This window comes from Phasianus colchicus, chromosome 1, assembly GCF_987193195.1.
Source record: "Phasianus colchicus chromosome 1, bPhaCol1.hap1.1, whole genome shotgun sequence".
Lineage (NCBI taxonomy): Eukaryota > Metazoa > Chordata > Aves > Galliformes > Phasianidae > Phasianus > Phasianus colchicus.
In genome coordinates this window covers 166,075,446-166,082,733 of record NC_143436.1, presented here as the reverse complement: position 1 = coordinate 166,082,733, position 7,288 = coordinate 166,075,446, and the positions used below count along the sequence as shown (strand labels likewise).

Sequence of the window (7,288 nt, the reverse complement as noted above, 5' to 3'; positions counted from 1 at the left end):
CCTGGAGTACTGATGCACGTAAAGGTGGGAGAGTTTGGCTGTGCAGTCTTTAAAAATAAAGCTCTTCAAAGGTTCAAGCTTGCAAAATGCATTGTTTTCATGTGAGATGATAGTCCTGTGTGTTCATGGGGTTCTTCATTATACCCAGGAGAAAGAAATAAAAAAAGATATTGAAGGCTTAGATGTAGCATAATTATTCAGCAGCAAAGTAAGTTCAAATCATGTCTTTGACACTGTGTATGACAAATGAAATCACTCCAAATTTTAACCCTTTTTTGAAGTTGATGACAGTTTTTATAAGGGCAGGTAACAACAGACAAGGGAAAATGGTTTTGAACAGGAAAAGGGTAGATTTAGACTAGATATTAGGAAGGAATTCTTTACTGTGAGGGTGGTGAGACACTGGAACAGGTTGCCCAGTGAGGCTTTGGATGCCCCCTCCCTGGAAGCATTTAAGGCCAGGCTAAATGGGGCTTTGAGCAACCTGGTCTAGAGAGAGCTGTTCCTGCCTATAGCAGGGGTTTGGAACTAGGTGATTTTAAAAGTCTCTTCCAACCCAAACCATTCTATGATTGTATGATGAAAGGCCACCTAGCGTATGAAACCAGTAAAATTGTGACCTGGCTGCAAGACTACATCTATACCAAGAAACAGGCCAGCAATCTTTTTAAAATCAGCATGATATAGATCACACTTAATGTCTAGATGCTTTAACATTTAAATCATGTCCCCACAAACAAATTAACTGTTGATGATAATCTCTGACCTGAGTTAACTCACAGACTGTACCTGGGCATTATCTGAGACAGTTCAAGCTTGCTGTGCCAAGGACTAGAAGGAAGGCAGTTGTGTGCTAGCACATGGAATGATGATGTTCTGGCCCCCTTGATTTTACTGGAAACCCGCAGAGTATTAAGATCAAGAACTATTCAACAAGAGGTAAGTGGAGAGGAAAATATTCAAATTAGTGAAAGTCCAGCTAAATAACACTGTGTTCAGCAATACCTACTCCAAACTGAACCTCTTCATCTGACCTCTATTTATATCTTTGAGTATTTTTGCCTGTTTTAAATAAAAAGATAATTTATCCAGGAGGCAAGATGACATTTTAGTTTTCTTGGCAAATAATAGATAACTAGACAAGGAGAGAAAACATCATCTGGTTTTCTTCTTCTTCTTCTTCTTCTTTTTTTTTTTTTTTTTTAGGCAGAATGTTTTAGAAGCCTTATCTTAGTAAAACAAATAGCCTTCTCCTTCAGCTGTGAACAATGGAAACAATAAAATTTTACCACAATCTTAAAATCCTCAGACTAGAAAAGTCCTTAGAAGTCATAGAAAAATACTGTTGAGCTTTAAAAGATACAATGACTGAAGCCTCAGCCCGTAGTGAATCACAACAAAAAAGAGACTGTCCCAGTGGCCTGCTTTAATTGTTCTTTGTGCAGTTGAAAATGTCACATAAATGTGAAAGATCTAGTAAATGGATTTGCTATATGTATTTGATCAAAGGTGAATCAATCGTTAATAGTTTTGAGATGTCTCCTTAGAGATAGTTATCCTGCATTAACTATTGAGTCCCACCTGAAATGTAATTGATAACTACTGCATTTTATATTTAACTTTATTTTATACTTCATTACATATTTTTTTACAGTAGAAAAATGCCGGGGTCAACTTACAACATTTATGACTAAATGGCTGTCATGTACAGACACACATTCACATATGTAACAGTATTATAATTCCTGCATCTTTCATTGGAACTCCATCAATCACTGACAGTTCTGCTTTTAAAGGTACACACTCTGGATGAACATAACAGGTTTGGTTTTTTTTCATCCATTTTGACAACTTCTGTAATGGATACCAAGATGTTATCCTTTGATGCCTGATTCTCCTCTCATTTATACCAATGTGCTCTGATTAACTCACTTTCCCATGTGGAATTAAATGAATACTAATTTGTGCCAACATTAGAAAGGCTGAAGTTAAGACCGCAGTGCTTTTGACAGCTTTTTATATATAACTGAAAAAAGGGAAAAATTATATGACCAACATATACATATTTCAAATCACAAATTTCTGCTAGACAAAGATTTGGCTTCAAACCCAGAAAACAAATAAACAACAACAACAAAAAAAGAAAAAAATCAAACTAAAACAAGGAAAAAAAAAAAAAAGAAAAAAAAAGCTTTATTCTCCTCTCATTTACCCTTAGATCTGCAATGACTTTAAAACGTAAATGTGACTTATATCAGAATGAAAAAAAAAAAAAAAAAGCCATGCTAGCTGCATAATTGTATGTGTACATAGACATGAATATATGAACAGACAATCTGTAGATAATTTTCATGCAATATTAATAGTATTCTTGGTACGGAGGAAGGTACATTCTTCACACTGTTTATTAAGACAGCAATGATGTTTGATGGTCTGATTCTTCAGTTAAATGTAGATCCACAAATATGATAATGGAAAGCCTCACATCCATAAACGGTTTCACTTCCAGGCACCTCTTTTCTTCTGTGTGCACATTTGCATGTTACTGGCTCCTTTGCCTGGATGCATAAGAAATTATTCTTCTTTTTGCCCCTGCCAAAAAAAAAAATAATAAAAAAAAAAATTGCAAGACAGTCCTGGAGCTCTCTTGCTGAGATTATCATAAGATGCTGTGTCTCTTTAAGATTTGATGTTTTCTCATGAAATTCCATCCATTAAGATTTTTTCAATTTGTGTAAGTTTCCTTATATTTATTATTATTATTATCATTAATTATTGTTCCTGAAATATGAATTAACAGAGATCTTTTACGGATTTTTAAATATTGCTCTGCATAGAAGGATTATTCTAGCTTTCCAGGGTCTGATTTTACACCATCAACTGTGAGTATGTATATAATTATTTTGATTTTGAAATAAACATTGTTATTTCTTTTGCAGTTAGATCTGTTGCCCAAGCTATTTCTAAAACTTTCCTTAGTCTGTAATAGCAAACATTGATCTCACCAGAACTGATAGTACTCCCCCCCTCTGAAAATTCAGCTAATTCTATTTGAGGTCTAAGCAGAGAGATTAGTCTGAGGCTAAGTCCCTTAAGCTAAAAGGCTGTTGCCCTGAAATTAGGCTGCCTCCGTCTATCTTCTCTCAGTAATCTTGACCTACCTCACTATACTAAGCTATATTGAAAATACTTTATACATATTGAATTTTGTGTCTACGTACAGGTGTATTGCTGAGGGGTAGGAGAAAGACACAGCTTCTGAAATCAGTGACTCATGAGCACAAGGTGAGATCATCCTGTGGTGCTCTGGAGCTCTGGGAGGACGGACAGTCTGAGGAGCCTGGAAAACAATTCAGTATGTCTTTATGGAGACTTGGAGTTTGGTTTGTTGATTTGTTCTCTGGACTTCAATGACTGTATTTAAATGGAAATTCACATACCTATTTTTTTTCTTTAAACATCTACATTCAGGTAAATTAAAACTGGATCAAAATCCCATTCCACCAGACTATTCTTACTGAGCTTATATAAATGTAATCATTTAATATGATGACAAAGAAATCTGCCACCAGATTACTACTATAATTAAGGCTGATTTGACTTTTGCAACGTGAATATATGAATAACTTCTATAGCTGTGTGAGCCTCAAAACACAAGGATAGTCTCCTGTCTCTCTAACAAAGGGATACCAACTTTTCTTTAGCTGGCTTTTTTTTTTTTTTTTTTTTTCATAAGGCACTCAGATCAGAAGATCAGATGCAAGGTGACAACATTTTTAAAGGTTTGGGGTTTTTGATTGTTTGTTTGTTTTGGTTTTTTGTGTGTTGTTTTTTTTTTTTTTTTTTAATAAATTTCAAACTTCAGGCATAAAATAGCTCCAGATGTTTGATTCCCATTTATGCTTATTGGCAGAGGTGAGGCAAAAGCATGTTTCAAGAGGAGTTCTTTCTTTTTTTATACAGACATCTGAGTCCTCTTATCTTCTGAAAAAAATCCATCTTTTAACTCCCCTTCTGCTCTTCTTCACTGCCAGGTTCATATGCACCACTGTTTTGCTACTTCTTGTGTTTATCCTGCCCACCATACCTCTCTCTGTAAGAGCAAAGTACAGAAGCTCAGAAATCTCTAGAGTAGTAAAACTGCCACAGAAGCTAAAAGCAGATTTGGAGACCAGTTTGCCATGAGAGCCTGTATGTTATGTAAGACTTTCAGCAGGTCTGCTGAGATGCACCTTTGTGGGAGGAAAAGAGCTGCACTGGGAACAATCAAGATCCCAAGTGAAAGCTGTTCCTGTTCAGACCAGCTGCTCGGTTACCTCAGGAAACACTGATGGGATTGCTTCAAGTTTTATGCACATTTGCCTAAGGCATTGGATGGGCACTTCTTTCAAGAGAAAAATAAATAACCCAGATACAATGCTGACTTTTGTGAGACCTCATCCCATACATACATAGTTTCCTAAGCAACATTCTAGGCAAGAGGAGCCTATGATAGTATTAAGACAGATTAAGACCACTTACCATGGGACAGAAATGCCAGCAGCTCCCACATAAAATGCTTTCATAGTTCAGATTGAATAAGTGTGTACTTATAAAAACTTTGAATAGTAGCCAGCATTTTCTTCCAGCATACTGTTTCACAGTCCAGGAACACCAGAAAGAATCTACCTTACAGGTATGATAAAGGACTGCTCATCACTCCTTTCAAGATGTAGGAGACTGCAACTAGGAAACATTAAAAAAAATCAAGAAAGACTTTATGTCCCTTGGGAAGACGCAGAAAGGATAGAGAGGACAGGTAGTATTATCTGCAATCCCTGTAAACTGGGAACCAGACAGAAGGAGAACAGACCAGTTGAATGAATGGACAGTCTTGAGAAATGAACCTTTCTAAATATATTGGAGTTCAGCAAGGCCAAGCACAGTGTTCTCTGCATGGATCAGAACAATCCTGGATAGGGGTACAGAACTGCACTGTGGAGGACTTGGGGGGTCCTAATGAGGGAGAAGCTGGACATGAACCAGAAGTGTGCTCTTGCAGTCTGGAAAGCCAACTGTACTGTGGGCTGCATCAACAGAGGGGGGGCCAGCAGGGAGAGGGATGGCATTGTCCCCCTCTACTCTTCTCTTGTGAGAAATACTATGTTCAGCTCTAGGGTGTCCAGAATGAGAAAGACACAGACCTGTTGGATTGAGTCCAGAGAAAGGCCGCAAAGATGATCAGAGGGCTGGAGCACCCTCTCCTGTGAAGAAAGGTGAGGGGAGCTGGGCTTGTTTAGCTTGGAGAAGAGAAGGCTCCAGAGAGATCTCATTGAGGTCTTCCTGTACTTGATGGGAGCTTACAAGCAGAAGAGAACTGACTTTTTATACAGTCTGATAGTGATAGGACAAGGAAGAATGTCTTTAAACTAAAAGAAGAGAAATTTAAGTTAGATTTTAGGAAAAAAAAAAAATAATAATAACTGAGAGGGTGGTGAAGAACTGGTACAAGCTGCCCAGAGAAGTTGTGGGTGCCCCATCCCTGCAGGCATTCAAGGCCAAGTTGAAGGGGCCCTGGCCTGAGCTGCTGGTGACAACTCTGCCTATGACAGGGGCATATGATCTTTAAGGTACCTTCGAACGATAAGGTGAGAAGGAAACCTTCTTCCTTTCTTCTTTCTTACATTTATCTATCTATCTATCTATCTATCTATCTATCTATCTATCTATCTATTTACACGCATTAATACTGTAGTTTTCAATTTGCAGCATCTCCAAGGCAGGGAGTTGTACGTTCTTTAGAAAGCCTAACTATCCCTGCATTGCCTCTGCATGATGATATAACAGCATACCAAAACTGCTCAAACCACAGCAAATGAGCAGAGTCTTCTATGCAGCACTGAACTGGAAAATAGAGACTTATATCCCAATGAATACACTCAGTTGAAATCAGCATTCGAAACTATGCCAGAAGTATATCTGCAGCTAAATGTTATAGACTTTTTCAAAGACAGAATCAGGGTACTTCTTTGGTTTTCCTCCCTTTATCTAGAGGAAGTCTAGTAAATAACAAATTTTATATTTGAGATACTCTGTCAAATAAGGTTAAAGAGCTCCCATTTTTTGTTGGAAAGTTATTTATAAAAAAAATTAAAAAAATATGCTAAACTTACTTTCAAAGACTCATGTTTGAGAAATCTGTCTTTCTTCTGTGTTTATCTCAGAGGACAAAAACTTCTAAATGAAAACAATTGTTTTTATTTTTAGTGTCAATTATTCAACTTCTGTTTTCAGATACAGACTGTCGTTTGGGAGAATCTGTGCCTTTACTCCAGCAGTTGTGTAGTTGAAGCATATCAGTGAAGGGTTCTTTATAAACAAACAAACAAGCAAACAAACAAAAGCAACCTGCAGAAAAACAGTATGCAACTAAATCAAAGAAGACATTTTTTCCCCTGTGTTTTTGGCAGCCCTTATCAGAAGAAGCTCTATGGGATCGCTGTCTTTGTATTCACTTGATGCTATGTGTTTTCTTTGAAATGGGGCAGTTGGATTGGAAATTAAAGAAAGAAACCTACAGTTTCGGCAACACTGCAGCTAGTCTGTCACTTTGATAAAACAGGTCATCAGTGGCATCTTTGCTAAAAGCTTGTTACTGTTTTTAGTGCTGCATGCCTTTCTCCAGAGAAAGGAGCTGTGAGTTCTGCTGCCACGCGCCTGCTGTGTAACTGCATCTATCTAACTATGATGAGACTGTTTGCTTTGCACTATGCCTTCAAGTTTTCAAGGAGTTTGCCTGTCTAAGGTAATTTTACAAACGGCGCTATCAAAGAAGCACGATACAGCATAAACACTGTCTAGGAGATTTTTCTTGCTTCCTCTGTTTCTGGTTCCCTACCTTGAAACATAGAGCAGAATACATTCTTCCTTTTGTATTGCCTGGGCCTGTTTAGACTGGAAAAGATAGATAAGGGATCTTATTAAAGTGTACAAATATTTTAAGGGAGAGTATCAGTGGGATGGGGCCAGGTGGTTTGCTGTGGATCCTAGCAACAGGAAAAAGGGCAACAGTGTCAGACTGGAACACAGACAGTTCCATCTGCACATGAAAACATCTTCACTGTGAGAGTGACAAAGTACTGGAACACACTGCCCAGAGAGGCTGTGGAGACTTCTTCTGTGGAGGTGTTCAAGACCTGTCTCAATGTCTCATTGTGATCCAAGGAAATGTGTTCTTGGTGACTCAGCTTAAAGAAGGGATATTGGATTAGATGATCCCAAGTGGTTTCTTCCACTGCACACATACAGC

At 37.8% G+C, this 7,288-nt stretch overlaps 1 long non-coding RNA gene across 1 annotated transcript; it reads right to left on the bottom strand.

Moving 5' to 3' along the window:
• Window positions 1-2,301: 2,301 nt before the first annotated feature.
• Window positions 2,302-7,013, bottom strand: LOC116244115 (uncharacterized). Its single transcript, XR_004170110.2, has 3 exons — window positions 6,878-7,013; window positions 3,222-3,340; window positions 2,302-2,592 (listed from the first exon to the last, which is right to left on the bottom strand). It is a non-coding gene; the product is annotated as an uncharacterized LOC116244115 (long non-coding RNA).
• Between the last annotated feature and the right edge of the window lie 275 nt (window positions 7,014-7,288).